This window comes from Pinus tabuliformis, chromosome 1_2 (genome assembly GCF_031772625.1).
Source record: "Pinus tabuliformis cultivar Carrire ecotype Pingquan chromosome 1_2, CPIR1, whole genome shotgun sequence".
NCBI classification, from domain to species: Eukaryota; Viridiplantae; Streptophyta; class Pinopsida; order Pinales; family Pinaceae; genus Pinus; species Pinus tabuliformis.
The window spans coordinates 769,401,204-769,427,175 of NC_142298.1; the positions used below are offsets into that span (position 1 = coordinate 769,401,204).

Here is a 25,972-nt window from a genome sequence, read left to right on the forward strand (position 1 = left end):
CAGCACTCAGTAGCCTCCTCAATGTCACCATCATAGCTTGGGGGATGAATTTTTTAAATTCTCCTTGTAATTCAACCTTTCGTCGTTTCTTTTTCTTTTTATGCTTATCAATGACAAAGGTAGCTTCAACCTCGCTATCTTGTGTCTTCCAGCCACCTCCGAACTCCTAAGTTTGGCTCCCTTCCAGCACAGAGTCCTCTTTTCTCTGATGAGACTCATCCTAATTACTGTTATCAGAACTTGGTTTTCAATTTCGATGATTTTTCTTATCCGTCGGGCTTTTAATAATTCATTCATGTTCTCGTACCAGTTGTTTGTTTTGTGTTCGGAGAGTCGCCATTTCTACTTGAAGTTGTTCGATTGTCTCCATCATTGCAACAACTCTATTATGTGATTCACTTTCCATCTGAATCCACAACTCAAAATTAGTTCCTTCTACCGGTATTGTGTCCTGGTTTGAATTGGGTTTCTCTGAAGGTGTAGGGGGGAGTCCACTTCTCCTCCTCGTGATAATTTATCTTCTTCCTGTCAACACACACAAAAACGTATTTTGGTGACATTAAATTAGGTCCTCAGTGTAGAACCTTTTCTTTGATACCACCTGTAATGAACCTATCCACAAATAGAAATTTTCTTTTTAGCACCAAATATATTTATACAAACAAGTAAAGCACTTCGTGCAAGGTAAATTTATTACAATAGTGTATAATGGGGTTTACCATGGTAATTAAAATAATTATGGTTTCTATCATTTATGCAATATACTTGTATCACTATGTACATACAATTGAATGATATTGGTGTTATCATTATGCAATAAAAACCTTATTAATATGGCCATCATGATATAGTTGATAACACTCTAGCTCATTTAATAGATTAATTAATTATGCTAATGTAGAGGCCTCTGAAAACTATGGTACCTCCATCCACTCGACATCCAAGACTTGGGATTGGTGTTCCATCCGCGGTTCACACCTCGTTGTCTGTTCAGGCAACCAAGAGTTAACTGGACAGGGATAAAAAAACTAACTTGGCCCAACCCCTCTCACTCCAACGAAGTTTTCTTTGTTGGTTTTCGGTGTCGATACCTTCGGTGAAATGGTTAAAGGTATGAGGGTTGAATCCATGCAAACCTTGGTGTCCTTCAGTAATCTTGGGGCACAACGGAGTCGAACCCAGTTGTCTTTCACTACCGAAATTATGTGGTAAGGGTTGTTTACTTCCTTTTTTTTGTTATCATCTTTCTGTAGTACCAGTCTTACAAATTAATACCTTGCTCGTGTTTCTGGATGCTAACTAGGGTTCTATAGACTCATGGAAAGGCTAGGCTTTGGTTCGACTGAAGGTTTGTCTTGTTGCTAGCACTCATCGAACAAAGCTCATCCCTTCTTCTAGCAGGTAATCTGTTGCTCTTGAAATCATCCCACCAGATTTGGCTTGGGGTCGGTGAGGTCGCTAAAAGGGTTTTTATTTTCTTCTTTCTAATATTTTCTCGATACTCAGCGCATGGAGCGAAATTTCCAGATGAACCCTATTCATCTACAGGTAAGATTTCTTTTGCGTAGTGGTAACATTTTTCTTTCGCAGTTATCATTAATCTAGTTTCTTGCTAACCTTGTTATTGCTGCCTATTATAGATAGATTTGTTCCCCCCAGGCACATACCTACATGTTTCAGACTTCTGCAAAGATTATTGAGGGTTTCTTTTTCCCATGAATTAGAGGTGTGTAAATCATGTTTGACCCTTTAAGGGTTCTCCAGACGGTGCCCAACTTTTGGGTTTTCTTTTGTTTATTATGGGTATGTTGGATTTTTAGTAGAAACCTCGACATAGTTGAGTAGTGGTTCAATGTAACTATTACTTGGTTAAGTTTTGAGATTACTCGGTGCTATTAGTTTCAATTCATTACAGCGTCTCTAGAACTACTTCCATGGTATATGGACCTCTTTTTGTTCAGATACGAGAATTTGTATGAACTATGTTATTTTCCTGTGGTCCATACTATTTAATTTATGGTTGTGCTCATTTTTTCATTATTGCATCATCGTCGTTGTTACTGTGACTTATTAATTTATGTCATTTTTATTTATTCTTGTGCTTCATAAGATATGCTATTTTAGTCTTAACTATTATTAATGATGGAAGGATGAAAACTCTTAGCAAGTAATATAATATTTGTAGAGTGGTCATAATCTTATGCTAATTTATTCGAATGTCTTTATAAGATTAACTGTCCATACAAACATCATTAGTTCATATCAGTTGTTACTAGACTTCATTTCAATGTTATTACACTTTAGTCTATGTCAAAGTCCTTGAGGGACTATTCTAGGATTGACTGGTTGGTTGACCTAGAACTAACACTCTCGGGGTTCTTTTACCTCATCTTCCTAATTTAAATTATAACTTGTTCCCAAATCTTACTTACTTATTCTTTGGTGGATGAATGGCCCATGTTTTCAGCTAGTCTCATCCATGCCATTGCCTCAGATCTTACCTAGTTTCAACATATAGATTGTTATTTTTTTACCTAGTCTTTTATTAAAGGAAAAGGCGGTTTCTATATATTTATATCCTGTACTCTAACATAGACTTCCTTTATTAGATAAATTTATACATACAGAGGGAAAGACCCTACTTTCACTCTCACAATAATACACAGAAGTAGGACATTCTTTTCACACTGTTCATACCACAATAAGTACACATAAATATAACTTATTGTAGAACAAGAACTTCTTGTTTCTAATTACCTTTTCCCATGAACAAAATTCAAACCATAGGGAAGAGAAATACCCCCCCACCCCCAAACTGTGAATCCAGTATTCACTGCGCCTTCCCCCCGAGCTAGCTATCCTGAGGAAGATTCGAACTAGTATTTTACAAATTCTCTAAGCTATCTAGTCCTACCAGACTTAGCCATAAATTTTGAGCCTCAGCTCCTAAAATCGACTCCACTGGTCCTCTAGCTCTTGAGTCATTTCCACTTCTATAACTATCATCTCTCTCTTGCCTCAGGTTCATCATATGCTCCTAGCATTTCTTGAGGACTTTTTGTTTTCAGAATGGATCTGATTAGATAGCTATTCATAACTATTTAACTACCTAGGGTATGCTCACTCTAGCATTTCTCTTCAACTATAGTTAAAAAAAGGAAGAATAATCATGTTATAAAATAAAAGCAACACATTTCATTTACAAATGTTATCCTTGTCTTTTAACCATCCTTGGGTGAACCAAACTATTTAACTACAATAATTCAGAATTATGAGGGGTCATCACAATATTCCAAATTTAGAAATGACAACAAAGTTCAAAACTAGAATATGTTTTTTTAATATATTTAATTCTTATAATTTATTTAAGTATTACACATCTACTATGAGTGTTTATAAATATATAAATTTATATAACTGTATAAATAAAAAATCAGCATATTAAATTGCGAAAATAAGAATAAACAAATAGAAATGAAACATATTATTAAAGAAAAAAATGATGTTCTCTATAAATTAACAACAAGATTCTTGGGATCCTCCCTAACCTAACTTAATTAGTATTGGTATTTCCATGTTTGACATCCATAGTCAACATTCCATTAGCACTCGCAACTAGGATTTTAGTTTTTAAGTAGGTTTTTGTTTTTGCTTTTTTGAACATTCTTGAATTTCTAATAGAATTTTATATGAATTTCATGAAATTATTCATGTTTGTGTTAAGAGAATATGAAGCCAAGTATGAAAACAAATAATTTCACAAAATTCATCTAAAAATCTATTGAAATTTCTTACAACTTTGTTATAAATGAGAAGACATTCAAAGAATTTCATTAAAAAAAAAAAAAAAACCCTAAAGGTTAATACCTACACACTTAAAAAAAAATGAACTTTGCTTGCATGCACTAACATACTGTTGTTTCCAAATATCAAAAGTGGTAATAACGAATATGCCAATAAAGGTCAAGTTAACTATGGGAAGATGCTACGAGTGACATTGTTAATTTACATAAGGTCAAGTTAGCTTTGGGAAGATACTACAAGTAACATTGTTAATTTACATAGAACACAACTTTTTGTTAAATTATATTTCCCTTTTTTATTTGTTTATTTTTATTTTCACAATTTTGATATCTTAATTGTTATTTATACCAAACAATATAAATTATATAAATTTATTTATAAAAAATCATAATAGGATATTTTACTTTATTCAATAAGTTGTTTATAAAGTCTCTATTTAAAGGATATAGATTGAATTAATTATTGCACGATTCTAGTCCAATATGGAATAGGTATTGTCTTTTCATGTAATCTTATGTAAACATTTTATTTTGTCAAATAAAATAAAATAATACATTTAATAATTATATTGATTAGTAAAAATAAAAATAAACTCTACCTTAAACATTTTTACTCGATTAAAAATAAAATAAAGAAAATTAAAAATAACTCTACCTTAAAACAAAAATAACTTTAAACTAAAATAATAAGTTAAACTTGACTTGGTTGTGGTTTTCAAGCTTCAGGTTGATGAGAACCCATGGTATTCTTGAGGAATATAGCCTATTTAAAAGAGGAAATTAAACTAGAATAGATCCATCTTAACTCCGGATCTACCAAGTATTGCGAGGAAAGCTCATTCATGGTCTTTTCTTGAATTGGAAGGTTCCTTCGTTTCTGAAGTAGTCTTCAGTAGATCATATCATACATTAAGAACATCTGACTTTGACAATAATCATTAATTATTCTTGAAACTTTAGTTACTAAAAGACTAGTGCACAGATACATCACACTCCAAAATGGAAATAAAATGAAGGAAAACATTAGTTATTGAAGTACCCCCACACAAAGAAATCTCACTCAATATCAAGAGAAATGAAGAAAAACATCAAAACCACTCTAATAATTTTCATGTATCTTTTAGAAGGATCAAAGGAAAATTAAACCCACTTTTGTAGCTATGAGTGTCATTATATTGCCTCAATTGAAACTAAGGCTCCTTCCTTGTTTCTTTCTATAGTTGAGCTTGACCTAGATTTCCATTCCATTGCGTTAATTCTTGATTCTTAATTGCCCTACAGTTTGGGATGGATAACATTAGCATTGGTCCATAAGTATTTGTTGGATAAAAGATGTTTTGCTCTTTAATTAATTTTTTTAGTCCATTCTTAGGAAATTTAACACATTCAAACTCATAAACAACAAGTCAAGACATAAGTAAGTATATAATGGATTTAACTCTAGACCCCTTGACATTATATATAAATGCCAAAACAAAAATTCTCAAACATATAATTTTAAAAACATTACAAAATTACATCATAAAAATCCTAAATCCTATCGAAACCAAAGTACAAATTCTTCAATTTAAAAATCCTATCGGCATATCTTTGCACCTTTTGGGGAAACTGCTAGTTTAAATAAGCCAATGAATCATTGACGGTGTAGTTCATATTGCACTTGACAAACTACTACAAGACAAGGAATATTTCTAAGAAAATATATGATCAGTATTTCCTACATATAAACACAAACATATGCATATAAACTTAAAAGTCATGAATGAAAAAGGATAGAATGAGGATTACTTGGGCGGTGGAGTATTGATGTCAAGCAGCGAATTTAATGAAATTGGAATCATACTCAACACATTTCATTGGGTTATGTTCATCGATTTTAAAGGTGTGAGAGCCATGATCTTCCTCCTCAATCTCACCCAACTTCAATCACTGTCTCACCACATTTCCTAAGCAGTTCACAGTATTCTAATTTTGTCTCCTAAGAATCTCAATCCCCGCAATCACCATGATCATGTGGGGTAGGGGACCTGAAGGGGACCAACCATCCAGTGCTTTGGTGTCAGGGGCTTGTGGGTTGTAGAAATAGTGGTTTATGTTGCTTCCCTTAGGAAGTGCTAGCCTTCACATCATATCCAAGTTTTTCACCATGAAAATTGGGGTCTCCTACGTCTCTTTAGTCTTCGATGTAGTCCGTGCTGTTGAAGAATCTAAGGCAGTTAGCATTAGATAGATTCTTCCATACTTGATAACAATTTATGAAATGATTTTTTTGTTTATCTTATCTTGATCTTATTATTATTATTATGAGTGTGTGTGTTTACTTCATCAAACTGCTACCAAAACAAAGAGACAAGAACACAAGAAGTTGGCATTCTGCGAGTGCCAAAACCTCTCCCTCTTAGAGAGGAAAACCCGCACATAATTCTTCTTATAGATATTCTAATTGATGAACACCAAGGCCATTATACTTCACCCTCTATGACACTCCAAGACCAAGACACCAATCCTCTTCTTTGTCATTGTTGTGATCATCATCATCAATGTTATACCATGACTGCTCCTTCATCTAAATCACTACTACACCATGACTGCTCCTTCATTTATACCTTCATCACTGTTGTGCCAATTCTAAACCTTCATTGAGAACTTGACGTGCTGCTGCTTCACTATTAGGTCCCTATGCTACTATTGTAACACCTTATTATTATTAGTGCAACCCCCTTATTATATTGTTGTGTCCATGTAGTCCCCATATTGTTATTATTGCGCTGCATAGAAGCCCACTATTATTGTTATTATGCCCTTACATTATTATTCTTATTTCAGCTCCGATTATATTATGACCCCCTTAGACTCCTATATGTATAAAGGAGGTATTGTCATTTGTATCATGCAAGAATTGTTCATTTGTGTAATGTAAAGGAGGTTGCCCCCTCGAAGAGGCTTATTTCTAAGGCGTTTATTTATCTTTTCTATCCTTTTGTGAGTTGGTTTCATAACATTTGGTATCAAAGCTTGATCTCTAAATGACTATAACTTGGTAATTTAAAATCTTCAAGTTCTGAAATGTGTCATCTAGTAGCCCTCTGGATCCTCTTTCTAACCCCTTTCTAACCCCGCAAGTCTGATCAGAATTTGCTTCTCCAAGAAATATTTATGCCCAATCTCCTAAGATGACCAGATTATATAATGTTTCAGTATAGCGAACTTGTACGACCTGTAACTTTGGATCTCTAATATAGGACACTAAGATAGAAGAAAAAGGTTCAAGAAGTGAAAGTTCACATCAATAAAGAAGAAATGAATTTGACCATATCTTGTAATGCATTGGTTGGAATTACCACTCCTCAAATTATCAAGATAGAAGGACATATCAAGAAGAAAAAGGTAATAGTGTTGATTGATTCAAGAAGTACCCATAATTTTATTCATTGTAAGATAGCCAAGGAATTGAATTGCTTCCTATATCCAACACCAGAGTGTCAAGTGATGGTTGCAAGTGGAGGAACCATAAATTTCTCTGGAAAGTGCCATAATATCAAGCTATCCATGGGAGAATATGTACTGAATAGCCCAATTCTTTCCACTCAAATGGGTGGTGCTGATGTTGTACTAGGAGTCCAATGGCTATGATCCTTGGGTACAATAGCTTTTAATTTTCAAGAAATTTTCATGAAATTTTGTGCAGAAGCAAAGGAATTTGAATTAAGGGATATTGAAGGGAAACCGGGAAGGATAATCAGATCTAACGATATGACAAAGTTTCTAAAGAAGGAACAACGAGGTGTAATTGCGCAATTATGTTCGCTAGAGGCTCCCACATCGAAATCATCTATTTCTCCAGATCTCCAAAAAGTCTTGGACAATCATTCCAAGGTATTTGAGACTCCCAAAGGTCTCCCACCTATTCATGATCATGATCATGCTATCATTTTATTCGAGGAAGTGTTCCTCCAAACATCAGTCCGTACAGATATCCCTATTCCCAAAAGAGTGAAATTGAACGTATGGTTGCAGAAATGATAGAGGCTGGTATAATTTATCCTAGTCAAAGTTCTTTCTTTGCTCCAGTAGTATTGGTGCACAAGAAGGATGGATGATGGTGCATGTGTTCGGATTATAGGGAGCTGAACAAGCTCACTATTAAAGATAAATTTCCCATTCCTGTCATTGATGAATTATTGGATGAATTGCATGGATCAATTTACTTCACCAAGTTGGATTTGCATTCAGTATATCATCAAATCAGAATGAAGACTGAAGACATTCTGAAAACAGCATTTAGAACTCATGCGGTTCATTATGAATTTCTAGTCATGCCTTTTGGCCTTACCAATGCACCTTCTACATTTCAGGGTTTGATAAATTTCATTTTCAAACCCTTCCTTAGAAAATTTGTGTTAGTATTTTTTGATGATATACTAATCTACAACAAGTCTAGGAAGGATCATGTTCAACATGTTGACAGGGTGCTCAAACTATTAGAGGAGAAACAATTATATGCAAAAAGCTCCAAATGTTTCTTTGGAGTACAAGAGGTGGAATATCTAGGTCATATTTTATCTCATGAAAGTGTTAAGGTAGACCCTAGAAAAATTAAAGCCTTTAAGGAATGGAAAATCCCACATCTATAAAGCATCTGTGAGGATTTCTCGAGTTGAAAGGGTATTATCGCAAGTTTGTTAAGAATTATGGGAGAATAGCAGCACCTCTAACAACATTATTGGAGAAAGATGTATTTTCGTGGACTCCATAAGCAATAAAGGCATTCAAACATCTTAAAGAGGCAATGTACCAAGCATCGGTCTTAGCTACATGGGACTTCACAAAAACCTTTATTGTGGAATGTGATGCTTCAAGAAATGGAATTGATGATGTTTTAATGCAAGATGAAAGACCCATTGCTTTGGAAAGTCATCCAAACAAAGGAAAGTATTTACACAAAGCTATTTATGAGAACGAAATGTTGGCAATACTACATGCACTTAAGAAATGACGACTCTACCTAATGGGAAGACACTTAAAGGTAAAAAACGGATCATGATAGTCTTAAATACGTTTTACAACAAATAATATCCTCTGAAGAGCAACAAAAATGGGCCACAAAGATGTTGGGTTATGACTTTGAAATCATCTACAAATAAGGGAAGCAAAATGTTGTGGCAGATGCACTCTCAAGAAAGGATGAGGATGTGGAAGCATTGTTGTGTGCCATTTCTATTATCCAACTAGATTGGATAAATGAAGCAAGGGATTAATGGAATAAGGAAGAAGAAGTGTGGCCACTCATTCAAAAGATGTAGAAGATCCCAGTTCAAACGATATTTTTAGAACTTGATGAGGAAGGAAAAATCATATTGGAACCGGGAGTAGTCACAGAAACAAGAACTCGACAGCTATGAAATCGATCAATTTCAAAGTATGTCATCAAGTGGAAGAACTTACACATTAAATATTCCACATGGGAGGACAAGAATTTTATATAGAAGCATCAAGAACTACTCAAGCGTTGAGTACGACACTTTTTGAAGGAGAGAGGCATGTTAGGTCCCTATACTACTAGTGTAACACCTTATTGTTATTATTGCAACCCCTTTATTATATTGTTGTGCCCATGTAGTCCCCATATTGTTATTATTGTGCCCCATAGAAGCCCACTATTATTATTATTATGACCTTACATTATTATTGTTATGTCGGCTCTAATTATATTATGATCCCTTAGACTCCTAGATGTATAAAGGAGGTCTTGTCATTTGTATCATCCAAGAATTGTTCATTTGTGTAATGTAAAGGAGGTTTCCCCCTCGAAGAGCCTTATTTCTAAGGCATTTATTTAAATTTTCTATCCTTTTGTGAGTTGGTTTCATAACATTCACCTTCACCAAGAAACTTATAACATTAATGAGATCTCCACTTAGAGGTATATATATAGTTGTACTACAATATTCATCTTCGTTAGGATCATGACTGTTATCATGCTCACAGTAATGTCGAGGACATGTTGTGTCTAGGATATATATGCTACACCGTGATCCTATCTCTATTAGGAATTTTGATATTATGATTGTATCTCTATTTGTACTATCATATTCACTGATATTGTAGCCCTGTTCTTGTTGGACCGAGGTCAACTGCAGATATACTGGGACTGTATCATAGTGACCCTATAACTAGGCTGATATTGCCTTAAGATCACTGCACTTGTCACCAAAATTTTATATGTTCCCGTAACCACCCGAGATTGCATACCTGTCCAATATTCTTGATCATAATCATCACCGAGATTGTACCTTCCTGCACCTCCAAAGTTTCTTAGGAATCTAAAATTTTGTCTTTTCCTTTTTTGTGCAGACCTTGACTGGCTATATATATTGGTTTTCTCATGTATTTGAGCCGACTTGTCCACTAAAGGGATCATCTCCGTATGTGATCCAACTTGATGTTAATATTCAATTTAAGGCCGACTTTACTATTCTCTTCATCATTTTCCTTGCAATATTTTTGGCTGGATGATGGTGCTTATCTTGGAGTGATACTTGACACTAGGTTGACTCATGTTCATTACATGAATTCTCAAGAAGATCTCTTCAATATAGTTTTTACTCTTTAACTTTCCTAGACCTATAGAATGAGTAAGAAACTCATTCATATAATTTATAAAAATAATAATGCTTTTTCTTGACAAGTACAAAGATCAAAATTACATTGACAAATACTGAACCTAGTTACCCTATTCTTCAACATTCCCTCTTAACTAGGGAGGTATTTATAATGGTACTTGGTTAATTTCAATATAAATAATTTCTCATAAGAAGAATTAGATTGGTAATCCCATATGTATAGCATCATATCAATGAGCATTATCATAGTGAAATTCCTTGACTAACAACTCCATCTCTCCACGAGACTGTGAGCTACAATGTTGGCGAGACCAATGATTTATCTACACCTTTATCATTGTCCCTCAAGGTACATACCCACCCTGGTGTTCACTGAGTATGACTTCCTAGAACTATTCTTATCTTGGGTTACCAACCCTCAAAGAATATCGGTCCTCTTGCCTACTCTTACCTTGGAGGCCCTATAGATCCTCAAAGAGTATCAGATGCTAGATGATTACCCAATCCTCCCATTATTTCTTCCCAAGTGAAGAAAAGAGTGTTGTGTCTATCATGTCTCTACATTTCCATCGATGGCCTTCATCTAGACTTATGGTTGTTAGTCCTGGTCTAGTGCATGATAGATGAAATGAAAAAACACAATTGTCACCCGTTTGTAATTAGGGGTGATCTAATTCGAACCCTCTCTTGATGAAGGACCTGTCAGAGCTCCCTCTTAGCTAGGGACTCTTTAATACATTAAGAAATTCTTCTTTGTTGGTTCTTCAGCTGCTTCATCAACTTCTCTCCTTGATGTCATGAAAATCAGTTAAGATTCTTCCTTGTAGGGTAACAACAATCAATCATGTTCATTCTTATTTCATCATGTATTCCTTTATTCATTGAAAGTGTTCTTCTTAATATATGGAACCTTTGTTATATGACTACTTCTTTCTCATCATGATTCTTCCATTAACCACATCAATGCTAGTTATAATTGTATTTAAACTATTGTTTGAGTAGCCATGCATTATCCGAATATTATTAAAGAAATAAAAACATCATATTGAATTAAATCATACCTTACGAGATGGCTCTTCATCATGATATCTTCTTGTATGTATCAATATCGTACACACAATGTATTGAGACATCTCCCAAAGATATCCATTGTCAAGGGTCTTCATCTTTTCCATACTTTCATCAAAATCTTCATACCTTTCGGGGAGATTTCCTAGTCAAATCTTCTTGTTCTTTTGGATGTTGATTTCCTTGATCATGGTTGGATATCTCATGATCTCTTCAGTCCTCACACATTTCATTCCCAATAGCTTCCAATCAGGGTTTCTTCATTGTAGGAAACCACCTCATACTTCATATGAGGACATATTATGTTGATTTCATCTAATGTGACCTATGCTTTCGTGCATCCTTTCAGGGTAGGAGATCCTTTTTATTCTTGATCATGCTTCTTAAGATAGAACCAATGATCCATGCTACCTGCAACCATATGACATGACATTATAATATTAAAAACAATCATACATACCTTATTTTACTTTCTGGTCATCGAAGTTTCTTCCAACAACTTCCTTGATTGAAAAGATCTTCAATCCCTTGATTTTATTCATGTCATCATTTCATAATCTCATGGATTCCATAAGTTGGAGTTCTTGTCAAAACACTTTCTTCCTCTCTAGATTAGTGAACCCTACGATGAGGATCTTGTATATCTCCAACTGGCATATGCTTCATTTTTGACTTGATGTATGATGAACCTTAGATGACTCCTTTCTTTTCTTAAATGTCCATTGAGGTTCCAAAGAACTATATATCCTATATGTTTGTCTGGCATGGATTTTCTCCTTCATGATTCCTTGGTGATGTCACAATCTCTTGTTTCTAATGCTTCCATGATGCCATGATTCATCTTATTATCATTTTCATATCTTATAACACATGATTTACGAGCTTATGATAGGACCCTTTTGTGAGTAATACTATCTTACTCATAGGAGATATTTGACACTCCCTCTTTCCTTGGCCCTTTGCTTGAGTTTCCTCCATATTTCAATGAGATGAGCTTCCAAAATATTTCTATAGGATTGAATCTTAGCTATACTTATTTTTGTCTTTGATTGAGGACCAACCTTGCCTTTCCTTTCTACACATGGTTTAATTATTTTATCCTATAATACTAAGACTACAACTTGTCTTTCTCTATTTAGCATAGAGATCACAAATTGCCGAGTGAGGTAACCTTCTTTTTTCATTGCTATATGTTACCTTTCTCATCAATGATGACAACCTTCTTATCATATTTCCCATATCTTCATGAATTTATTCCTTCATTCTTTGATGCCTTCACTATTGTGTAGGCCTAAGTGACCTTCTTTACTTTAATTTCTTAGAGTAAATCTAGCATTTCATATATCTCTCTTTATGTATCACCTTCTGCTATTTAGGTATGAGAGGACTTTTCAGCGATATCATATGAGTACTATGAATCTCTTGATGGATTCAAATAATGGTTGACCTTCATAGACCTTTTCATAGTTATCAATGATTTCTCTTTTCTATGAGAATTATTACAATCCTCCTTATTTTATGCAAGGACTTTCGATTATCTAACCGAATTATAAATCGCCTTACAATCATGAAATCATTTAACCAAATCTGATTATAAAATTGAAAGATACTTACTTGGTGTGCGAAGAGGAGATCTTCACCTTGATGCTTCTTTTGCTTGAGTCGCCCATCATTAGTATCCTTTCATCATGACTTTCCTGGAGGTCTTCTAGCACCATGACATTAGTGGTCTTGACATCACTGAAACTGCTTCCAGACCTTCCCAATTTATGTTTAAGGTATTTTTGACTTCAAAATATTGTTGACATGTTAGTGATACTATGTTATGATTCGAGTACCATGTTATTGAGATCATAATCATAGACATAATTCGAGATTGTGACAAATATATTGATATGGCATTGCACAGTGATGGCTATGTGCATTGCGTAGAGAGGTAATGTATTGAGATCCCAAAATTGTGAATGAATAACATAGCTAAACTGTGGGTGGCATTGTATAGATAGATTGTCTCATCACCGAAACTGCCTTGATGTAGTAACTATACCGAGACACTGATGTATTCATGGCTTGTGAGAGGTATTCCTTTGATTACTTCTATAATATATATATATAAACCTTAGACTATATTTTATGGCATGGAGAAAATTCAGTGATCAAGATGTGAGGATCACTAATATACTCCATCAAACTGAGCATGAGTTGAGTGCATGACTATAATAACTGAAGCTTATACTCCATGACTATTGTAGACCTAATTGTTGTAGACATGCTCCTTTAATCCTTTCAACTTGCTTTGATGTCCTTCAAGAGAGATCCTTGTATGTCTCTTTTGTTTCCCTTATTTGATTTCAACAACTTAGCTTCGATACCATGTTGAAGAATCTAGGGTTGTTAGCATTAGATGCATTCTTCCATAATTGATAACAATTTGAGAAATTCTTTTACTATTTATTTTATCTTGATCTTCTTCTTATTATGAGTGTGTTTGTTTACTTCATCAAATTGCTACCAAAATAAATAGATAAGAACACAAGAATTTGGCATTCTTCCAAGACAAAAACCTCTCCCTCTTGGAGAGGAAAAAAAGCACATAATTCTTCTTATAGAGATTCTAATTGATGAACACCAAGAACATTATAATTGACCCTCTATGCCACTCCAAGACCAAAACACTAATCCTCTTCTTTTTCACTCTTGAGATCATCATCATCATTGCTATACCATGACTTCTCCTTCATCTAGATCACTGCTGCACCATGACTTCTCCTTCATTTAGAACTTCATCATTGTTGTGTCAATGCTACATCTTCACTAAGAACTTGATGTGCCACTGCTTCACCTTCACCGAGAATATTATAACATTAATGAGATCTCCACTTAGAGGTATATATATAGTTGTACCAAAACATTCATCTTTGTTAGGATCATGACAATTATCATGCTCACAATAATAGCAAGGACATGCTGTGTCTACGATATATATGCTTCATCAAGATCCTATCTGTATTAGTAATTATGAGATTATGATTGTATCTATGTTTGTACTATGATCTTCACTGAGATTGTATCATTTTTATCCTTGCACCAAGGTCAACTGCAACTATATCGAGACTATATTACAGTGACCCTATAACTAGGCCGAGATTGTAGTGAGATCACTGTTCTTGTCTCTGATAGTTTGTACCTTCGTGTAGCCATCCGAGATTGTATACCTATCCGAGATTCTTGATTGTAATCATCACCGAGACTGTACCTTCCTGCACCTCTAAAGTTTCAAAGGAATCCAAAATTTTGTCTTCTCATTTTTAGCGGAGACCCTAACTGGGTATATATAGTGGTTTTCCCATGTATTTGAGCCGACTCTTCCACCAAAGAGATGTGTCTCCATATGTGAGCCGACTTGATGTTAAGATTCATTTTCAGGCTGAATTAATTGTTCTCTTCATCATTTTTCTTGTAGTCTTATTTGCTGGAGGATGGTGTTTGTCTTGGAGGGCTACTTGACACTAGGTTGACTCATGTTCGTTACATAAATGATCAAGAAGGTCGCTTCAATATAATTTTGACTCTTTGATTTTCCTAGACCTATAGAATGAGCAGGAAATTCATTCATATAATTTATAAAAATAAAAATTCTTTTTCTTGACAAGTAAAAAGATCAAAATTACATTGACAAATACAAAACCTAGTTACCCTTTTCTTCAATGCGTGCCTCCCCTACGAAAAAGAGATACAGGAAAATCAGTTCTCTTATTTTAATATCTCCACCCCAAACTTTTCAACCATACCACATTCCCAAGCTATGCGCTATGTTCCCTCCTGTGCTTTCTCCCATACCTTCGCAAAATCAGCATGTGAAAAGAACCAAGCATCGTCTCTTTCCCAACCACTTGTGGTTTTGGACTGTGAATGAAGACATTGGAGTGCAGAGACAAAATCATGATAAGAAATAGCATGGCAATGCGCGGGAGCCAATCTGTAGCCTACATAGATGATGAGCACCCCTATATCGGTTGCCCACTTTACGCAGAAAGGGTACATAATGGGACTATGCGGGTTATGCGAACAAAAACCGAGGCCATGAAAGTAAAATATTATTGGTAGTCGTTTCGGGGTGGTTGGGGAAGAATTGGGAGGAGGAGGGTGATATTGGCGCGCTCACAAGCCAGGTGTATGGTCAAACAAAATATCTTTATGTAAAACATGCACGTAACCTTTGCTAAGTGGAGGAAGGGGGAAATCTAGTTCATCGGCATGCACCATGGATCCATCGTTGTATAACTTAATGAGCCCATTAAAATCCTCCACTAAGAAAACTGAAACTGAAGATCCAGTGTCAACACTAATTATCTTAGCTTTCTGCTTCGCTTTAAAATGGAAATTCGCAAAGCAAAGAGACTTCATTTATGTCACTCTCCGAAAGCGACCATTCTCTCTTCTTCAAGTCAAGTGAGAATAGTAGGTTTAGGAGAGAATGGAAGAGTCTTGAAATTCCTTATTTTCGATCTTAGTATATATATATATATATATATATATATAATCAAATTACAAAAAAAATAATATTATATAAAATTTAATAAATGAATAAATTTTAGACATTGAGACAGAACATGTATATTTAATCTTAAATTCTCTTGAGAAGTGTATATATCACCTTGAATATGATTTCATACCTTAAAACATAACATGTACATGAAACATAACTCAATTTTTAACGGTATTTACAACATTTTTATAATTTGCACATTTAGTTAATTATTTAAAATATGAATTTTATGAATATATTTAAAATTTATATATATAAATAACATAAGTAACAATTCTTTTTTAGTTTTCTATAAAATAACAAATGGTTTTAGTAATAACTTTTCCATAACTAACAATGGAGATTTTGATTTTTTACATAGCTGGTGATTGTGCTAAGAGGCTCTCCAACCCAAAAGATGTTGTAATGCCTTGCTATGACAATGTGACACCTTCAGGTGACTGTAATTATTTAATATTTACTTTAACCAACAAGTGAACCTGATAATTACTTAGTAAAAGTAGTGGCTGAAGTTGAATAAATGGTAAAAGTATTAGATGGATTTCATGTTGGGTTCTAGAATTTATGGAAGGGACCTAAGTAATTCTCTTTTTACCAGATAGTTAACACTTAAGCAATTATTCCTTCTTTTGTTGCTGAGGGTAAAAAAAAACTAAAGGGAAAGGAGGAGGGGAGGAAAAGAAGGAACGATTCTACTGGGAAGTTTTTCCTGGACGAGAGCCAATGGAATACTTTTGGGATTACATATTGAATCTGTGCTGAAATTCTATGTTGGACTAGTTAAAGTATTGGGGCTAGTGAAGTGAATTGCCTAACTGCTATGAGAAGACAAATATTCTAGAGGAGAGGTAGTGAAATACTTTTAGGATTACGGATTGAAACTCTGGCAGAATTCTATGTTGGACTAGTAAAGTATTCAGGCCAGTGAAGTGAACTGCATAACTCCTGTGAAAAGACAATTGTTTTGTAGTAGAGAAACATGGCGAAGGTCTTGGACGTAATTTCCATTTCTTTAAAGGACAGGTGGAGGGACCCTATCTGTAAATTTAGAACCTTAGCATAGTAGATAAGTATTTAAATGCTTAGTCTATCATTACTTAAATTACTGTTGGAATGAATGTTATTAGGAAGTTTCTTTTTATAGCATAGTAGATAAGTATTTAAATGCTTAGTCTATCATTACTTAAATTACTGTTGGAATGAATGTTATTAGGAAGTTTCTTTTTATATATGAAAGAACTTTTCAAGATTATGTGTTATTCTCCAAAATGGCATGAATGCATTTCTTGATATATACTATAAAGGAAAATAGTAAATCTAACATGTTGTTGATGAAATAACCATAAGACGAGTAGTAATTTAAATGGTTGATTCTCTATTGGATGGCTTGTCAGAGAGAATATATTTTATTATTATTTCTGCAAACATAAATAAATTGAGTAGCAATATTGAATCTAACATGTTGTTGATGAAATAACCATAAGACAAATAGTAATTTAAATTGTTGTTTCTCTATTGGATGGCTTGTCAGATAGAATAGGTTTTATTATTATTTCCGCAAACATAAATAAATTGAGTAGTCGAACCATCCTGTATATTTAACATTCCATTCGATTTGTGTTAGAAAATATCTTTCAAGAATGTATAAGCAACCTTGTAAATCATGCACACACTAAAACCCAAGTTAATAGGTTTCAATGAAACAAAAATGTAAATAGTATATACAACAGAAAGTGAAGTATGGTTATGTAGTTTTGTTCAAAGAAAAAATATATATAAACCCTCATTAATGCTACAAATATAAACCTCAATACAATGAAACCCTCAGTCAACAGGGATGAGGACTTCCTTCACATGAGGCTGTCAAATTGGAGGGTTGAAGGTCACACATCTCAACCCAGATTTACTCTGTCGACTAGTCGCGAACTCCCTGCATATGAGGATGTCAAATTGGAGGGTTGAAGGTCATACATCTCAACCCATATTACTTAAAAACAGAAAACCACAAATTTCTATTGATTTCTTTACTCAATTACATCATGCTTATATAGGAATTCCTAACCACTCATAACTAACTCTGTTCAACTACTTATAACTAATTCTGTTCAACTGCTCCATAACTAAATCTATTTCTACATTATTTTCACATCCTCCCTTAATGGAGAAATGGATTTTCTACCATACCTAACTGACTTCTAGAACTTGTACTTTGAACATCTGCTGTATTCTCTAGATTGATCTAACTACTGCATTAACAGAGGGTAGTTGGGATTAATACCTTTCTACCACTCCCCCTTAATTCCAACTATATAACAAACTATATATTCTTAATGATGACGACTTAAACTTTAACTTGCCTGCTGGTCTAAGTCTCAGCTAGGCTTACAACAAAACATTTCATTTTTGTCTTCTTATTAAAAGGTCCATGCTTGTTCCTTTTCCATTGATGGTGCAGTTTCATCTTCACATTTTTGGGTTTCCTTATGAAATTCCTTTGCTCCTTGCTTACATACTTAACATCAACAACCTCTTTTGGATTGAGAGGCAATGCACGATCTCGAACGAGGTAATTTAATTCATGTTCTCCCCACTTTCCATGAGGAACCAACGAAGGAGTCACCAAAATGCAGTCATCTTTGAACATGAGCGGCCTTCGAAGAACATCCATGGTAGTATCCTCCAAAGTAGCAGTCATCTTGAAATTAGATCCAATAAAACTTCTAACAACCGGGCAACTTTTAATCTCAGTGATTTCTTCAACAGGGTGATCCTCAACAACATGAGTGATTTCTTCAACAGGGTGATCCTCAACAACATGAGTGATTTCTTCAACAGGTTGATCCTCAACAACATGAGTGATTTCTTCAGGGACATGATCGTCAACAACATGAAACTCTATGTCAATGGACTCAAAAACACTGCTAATCCCAAATGGGTTCATGAGAAAATGATCATTAAAAGGATCATTGTCAAAAAAATCTAAAATAATAGACATATCAGTTAGCTTTATCACACTTCAATCAGCTTTATCACACTTCAAACAAAATGCCTTTTCTACTGCCTCTCTCTGCTCTCCTTGGCCCTCCGGGCTCCTCCAATCAGATCCGTTGTCACAAACGGTGCTCACTAACAGCACTTAAAACATAAAACCAAGAATCACAGCAGTTTCTGCAAAGACCTTCACGCAGCACTCAACTGCTTTTCGAGGGTTTGGCACAACAGTCAATATTAACACCACTCTACGGCACAACAGTCAATATAACACCAGAACTCCTCGGCACAACAGACAGTTTCTAAATTACAGTCAATATACCACCACGCCCAAAGAAAACCGGGCCGACTGTTAGGCACACGGTTCGTGTGACCAAAGAAAACCGTGAGTCTGTTCAACCTCTCAGTGTCAACACAACAACATGAGTGATTTCTTCAGGGACATGATCGTCAACAACATGAAACTCTGTGTCAATGGACTCAAAAACACTGCTAATCCCAAATGGGTTCATGAGAAAATGATCATTAAAAGGATCATTGTCAAAAAAATCTAAAATAATAGACATATCAGTTAGCTTTATCACACTTCAATCAGCTTTATCACACTTCAAACAAAACGCCTTTTCTACTGCCTCTCTCTGCTCTCCTTGGCCCTCCGGGCTCCTCCAATCAGATCCGCTGTCACAAACGGTGCTCACTAACAGCACTTAAAACATAAAACCAAGAATCACAGCAGTTTCTGCAAAGACCTTCACGCAGCACTCAACTGCTTTTCGAGGGTTTGGCACAACAGTCAATATTAACACCACTCTACGGCACAACAATCAATATAACACCAGAACTCCTCGGCACAACAGACAGTTTCTAAATTACAGTCAATATACCACCACGCCCAAAGAAAACCGGGCCGACTGTTAGGCACACGGTTCGTGTGACCAAAGAAAACCGTGAGTCTGTTCAACCTCTCAGTGTCAACACAGGACCACTCTTTCCCGCGTATGCGTGCAAGTTCATTAAATTGTTTTTTTTTTTAAATTGAGCGTATGAAGCAGGAAATGGGAGATATTTCGCTTTCAGTAGTTTGAAAAGCCATTGTTACAGCACATTAATGTGAGTCTTACCGTGATTTTACGCCAAGTTTTCATCCGCAAATCTGTTGTCATCTCCCCTGTGGAAATAAAGATTGCCATGAGCTCCAAGTCCGGTGAACCCGAGGAGATTTTCTCCGAAACGATCTCCTCCTTGTGAGAATTACGTGGGCTTCAACAAAAACGATGACGAAGACGAAACACAGAATGATGTTTTTAATATCCCACACAAGAAAGCTCCGCTGGAGAGCCTCAAGAAATGGAGAAAATAAACCGAACTGCAATGTCGGACAAAAGGGATCACAGCTAGATGCCAAGATAATCTGACGCAAAAAAAAACGCAGAAGAATCCCTCAATGAGACCGGGGAGATCCCCGAGCAGCTCGATAACAAGCCTCCACTCACAACTTCTGCAACACTTGCAAACAGAAACGCCGCGTCTTCGAGATGAGAGTTTCGAATGGCAGCCTCTGACTTCTTTCCAACTGGGACAAAACGGCAGTCTCTGAAAAGAACAAAAAATGGTGCCTTTCCCTTTTTATTGGACTCACTGATCTCTGCTCGGTGGTCTTCACGCAGAAATTACCTCCACTCACACAGGTTCTCACGCTGCAACACACGCAGCAACACACTGCAACTCTTGCTTCTCAACAGACAGACAGCACCAGCACTTGGAACAGTGAAAACTCACACACAGTCTCTCTACTCGGCCTGACTCAGCGGCCTCACATGCATAGCAGCACAAACAAATACAGCACCACAATCCACTGCTCCCACAGAGGCAGGGGTAGCACAAAACAGTAAAAAAAATGACCCACAGACTTGAATTCTTGCAAGAAAACTACCGCAAATGGACAGGCAGATCTCGGCTCTCAATGGTATACGCACATACTGGTTCGGGCTCACCCCACCAGCAACTGCTCACGGCAGACGGTTAAGCAACTTCTTTTGTCTGCGCTCTGGATTCTAGAATCAACGTCTTCAGTCTTGAATAAATGCTGGTACCAATCTCGACGTCCTCCACCAGGTTCCAACAACACAGCGTCAAACTGCACAACAGCAACTGCTACCCGAGTTCTTGACAAGGGTCTTGGCAGCACATACGCACAACAGCGCAGATCCGGCCTCACGCAAACACCACTTTGCGCTCTCACCCCAGCTCAAACCCTGAGCTCTGATACCAACTTAAAAACAGAAAACCACAAATTTCTATTGATTTCTTTACTCAATTACATCATGCTTATATAGGAATTCCTAACCACTCATAACTAACTCTGTTCAACTACTTATAACTAATTCTGTTCAACTGCTCCATAACTAAATCTATTTCTACATTATTTTCACAATATTTACTCTCTCTGCTAGTCCCTTTTGCGACAGCTAGAGATAGTTCCCAGTAGAGAGACTCAACTCCATAAAGCAATTGGGAATTTAAAAAATTCATATTACATTAATAGTTAAAACTATGAAAAACATCGAACATCACAGAGGGACCTTTCTGAGGGCTACTAAAAGTATCTAAGGAACCATTTACATATGCATTAAATTAAAACATAAAATGTCATAAATCTTAAAACCCATAAGAGAAACATAGCAGATAAACATCAGTGGGTGTAAATTGTATAAATCTTAAAACTCAGAAGAGAAACATAGTAAATAAACATCAGTGTGTAAATTGCAAAACCCTCAAATTTGAGGCAAGATTTATAACTTCAGGCCACCAACATGATAACCAGATTAAAAGTTTGGGGTTTTCAGAATGAAACCCTATTCCAGTTATACTAATTTTAATAGAGGGGTTCTTTGACGCAATGTATCTATCAACATAACGTTGAAACCAAACATGCGGAAGCTCTAAAGCCTTAAAAGACTAACCATCGCATTTTAAGCATAATCCCTAGAAATTAATTTAACCATTAGATAAAAACAACCCTTTAAAATCATCATTCTCATACCATAAACTAATTTAATTTATGGTTTTCTCCTGGGAAATGGATGTTCTTGTCACCATGAATGCCTGTAGCTAGAAACGATTCTGGTGATGCCGGTTGAGTGCAGGGACAACTTTTCAATTCACCAGCAAAAGAAAATAACTTAAAAAATGGCATATGGGAGGTCCATCCTTAAACAACTTAAGGGCTTAAGAAACCCCATTCAGAACTTTGAAACACTTGCGTAGTAGTTCGAACCCTGGACCTGGAGCAAAGAATAGAAAACAAGGAAGGTTCAGTTAAACACGAAAAAGCACAGGTATCCATTATTTTTAAAGACTGATAAATCTCCACGAAGCTAGGTCTTGCCTGCACTCTGAGACATCAAACCCAGTGATGCCCAGAAGTCGTTTAATTTGCATCCAGTACGAGCGGTGAATAGGTAGAAAGCAACGACCATCTCACTATGAAAATGAAGCTAAGAGATAAGAAATACCCACCAGAGATGCGATCCTAACGTATCTGGTGCTTTTCAGAGCAAGGCTACCAATTTCGCATCTAACAATTGGCCAACAAAGGTGGGAGAAGAACTAGGAAGTTACCCATAACGAGTCCAAGTAACTGGGACTGTCAGATGACGGGGGTTTGGATCAACAATGTCAGTGAAACCAAATGGTGCAAGAAGGTGGCCAACAGAGGTGGGAGAAGAACTAGGAAGTTACCCATAACGAGTCCAAGTAACTGGGACTGTCAGATGATGGGGGTTTGGATCAACAATGTCAGTGAAACCAAATGGTGCAAGAAGGTCGCAAGAACCAAGGCAGCCGGAAATCTTAATTGATGGCTAGCCCTTGAAATTAAACATTATATAATTCCATAGTGCCAAGTTTAAAATCTATACGGTGGAACATTAATTCCAGAACCTAATAATTCTCTGTGCAACTGAATTACATACAGATGTAAACCTTAGTTAATAAACCACGTGTAAATTAACAAACCATGTCGTAATGTGGTGATGCTTAATACATATACTATGAACCTTTGTGGGAAATAGGGGTCTGTCTTGTAACTAAGGTAAGTTTATATAAAGGTTAATCAACTGAATAATCTATAATTTTTTATTTTTATTTTTATTTTGGTCCTGTGTTATCGATAAGTTATGTAAATATTTTGACTTCTTAAAATAAAAGTAAAATAAAATAATAAAATCTTGGAAGTAATGATTCTATGTCATGTGTAATTGTTATTATGAATCAGTAGGAGTCAATCTAGATGTTGTTGTTTCCTATGTATGAATTATAGTCGTGCTTAAGATGTGTCGAATTTAGTGATTTATGTCATATATTTGTAATTATTGTGATAAATAAGCATATGTTAGATATATTTGTAATTCTTGTGATCAATAAAAATATCGAAGAGTGATTAGTTGTGATGTTGTTGTTCCCTTTGTATGAGTTATAGTCGTGCTCAAGATGTGCCAAATTCAGTGATTTATGTCATATATATTTGTAATTATTGTGATCAATAAGCATATGTCATATATATTTATAATTGTTGTGATCAATAAAAATATCAAAGAGTGATTAGTTGTGTGTTTAATTGCTCTCTTCTCTCTCACTAATTTCTCTAACACAAAATACAATTAATAATTTAACAATGATGGTTTTCTGGCTTTAGGTTTTGACATTCACGATTTTTCCATGGTATTTGTTATGATGAAACCTATATAAATGCTTGAGGAAATCCATTATTGAATGTATGAATATTGTAATCCATTTCTATATATCAATCCAGCTAAGCACAACACACCTATTTGATGCAAAATGTGTAATCTTTAATATTTTTAACTAGTTTAAATTTTATGTAATATAACTCTTTTTCTCAAGGATTCATTTATTTTAATTTGATTTGTTAGTGGCTACCAAACTACCAATTTGTTTAGTGGGAGAGTTGTAATTTAGTTTTAATTTGAATTTATTTATTTCTAAAGTCACATTTACTCGCAAAAGTTTAAAGGTTGTGTAAGACTGAAAATATGCTTTAAAACCACAGTAAATAATCTGATAAGATAAAAATGGTTCTTTAATAATCAAATCTAAATCATAATTCTTTTATTTAATTAATCAAAATAATTAACCTCTCTAATCTTATGTGAGACTTATACTGTACCCCAAAAAAAATATACTCTAATTTGAATTTATTTATTTCTAAAATCATATTTATTCAAAAAAAAAAATTCTCAATTAAACTAAAAGTAAAGATATAATAAATAAAAATAAAAAAATCACTACATACAGATGCTCATGAGTTGATAAAATTGTTTCCAAAACATATCAAATTTTCTCGCGACTCTAGTAATATCTAAAATTACTGAGGATGTGAGTCATGAAACAAAATACCATACCCCAAAAAATCTATTTATAATTTAAATTTATTTATTTCTAAAATCATGTTTATTCATAAAATTTTAATTCTCAATCAATCAATCAATCAATCAATCAATCAATCAATCAATCAATCAATCAATCAAGATGCTCATGACTGGATAAAATTGTTTCCAAAACATATCTAATTTGCTCTCTACTCTAGCGATGTCGAAAACGGGTGGCATTCGGAGTCATGAAGCAGGAAATATAAGACATTGGTTTTGATTGCGTTTTTCTCAATTTTCTCGATGACCCTGAGCATGAGGCTTAAGTCAGCTGGTTCGTGTTCTTGAAAGTAAAATTCTAAAGTAAATTTGAAATACTATAAAAAAATATGAAATTTTATAACATATATTTGTAAGCAAATTGATCAAACTTTCATTTACAAATGTTAAAATTATTTTTGATTCTTATATATAAGATAATAAAAATTTAAACTTTAGTATTATTTTAATAAACATATATTTTTTTATATATTTAAATGTTGTTTTATTAAAATAAAAATTTAAACTTTAGTATTATTTTAAAAAATATATATTTTTTTATATATTTAAATGTTGTTTTATTAAAATATTGCATTTCTATTATATATAATTTAATTTTTATATGTTATTAAAGTGTTACATTTCTATTATAAATACATAAAATTTGAAAATTTAATTTCATCTTTTTTAAATTTAAATATATTTCATATATATACATATAACAACACAATTTTAATTTATATATATATACTTTTATTATAAATATATTAATTTATACATTTAAGTTTATGTCATATAAATAAAAAATTAATACATATATATTTAACAATATATTTAAATTTTATAATTTACTTGAGTATTGCTTTTTTATTATGCGTGTTTATAAATATATAAATTTATATAATTTTGTTATAAATAAAAAATCAAACTGAAAGCAAAAATAAACAAATAAAAACAAAAAATCTTATTAAAAAGAAAATGATGTTGTATGTAAATTAACAAGAAGATTTGAACATCATCCCAAAGCTAACATAATTAGTATTGGTATTTCAATGTTGGAGATTTGAACATCATCCCAAAGCTAATATAATTAGTATTGGTATTTCAATGTTGGAGATTCATAAGGCAAATAGGATTTTATTTTTAATTAAGTAGGTTTTAATCTTTCTCTTTTCTTATTTTTTTTATTATGAATATTTTTGAATTTTTAATAAAATTTTAGATGAATTTCATGAAATTATTCATGTTTGTGTTAGGGAAATCTCAAGCCAAACATAAGCACAAATAATTTCACAGAATTCACCTAAAATGCTATTGAATTCTTTTACATATTTATGCCGTTAGGTGTTTCCCTTTGAAATGAATTGCCCCAGCCGTCGCCGTGTCCTATTGTTCACCGTAGATTTGTGGTGTTAGACGATTGAACAAAGTTTGATCGTTGATCCAAAAAACGGTTCATGAAACTGAAACGGTTCATGAATTTTCGTCTCGCGGTTCTCGCTCATGGCA

General features: G+C 34.3%; 1 pseudogene; it reads right to left on the reverse strand.

Moving 5' to 3' along the window:
• Positions 1 to 5,612: 5,612 nt before the first annotated feature.
• LOC149208107 (strigolactones hydrolase CXE15-like) lies at positions 5,613 to 15,901 on the reverse strand (annotated as a pseudogene).
• Positions 15,902 to 25,972: the final 10,071 nt, after the last annotated feature.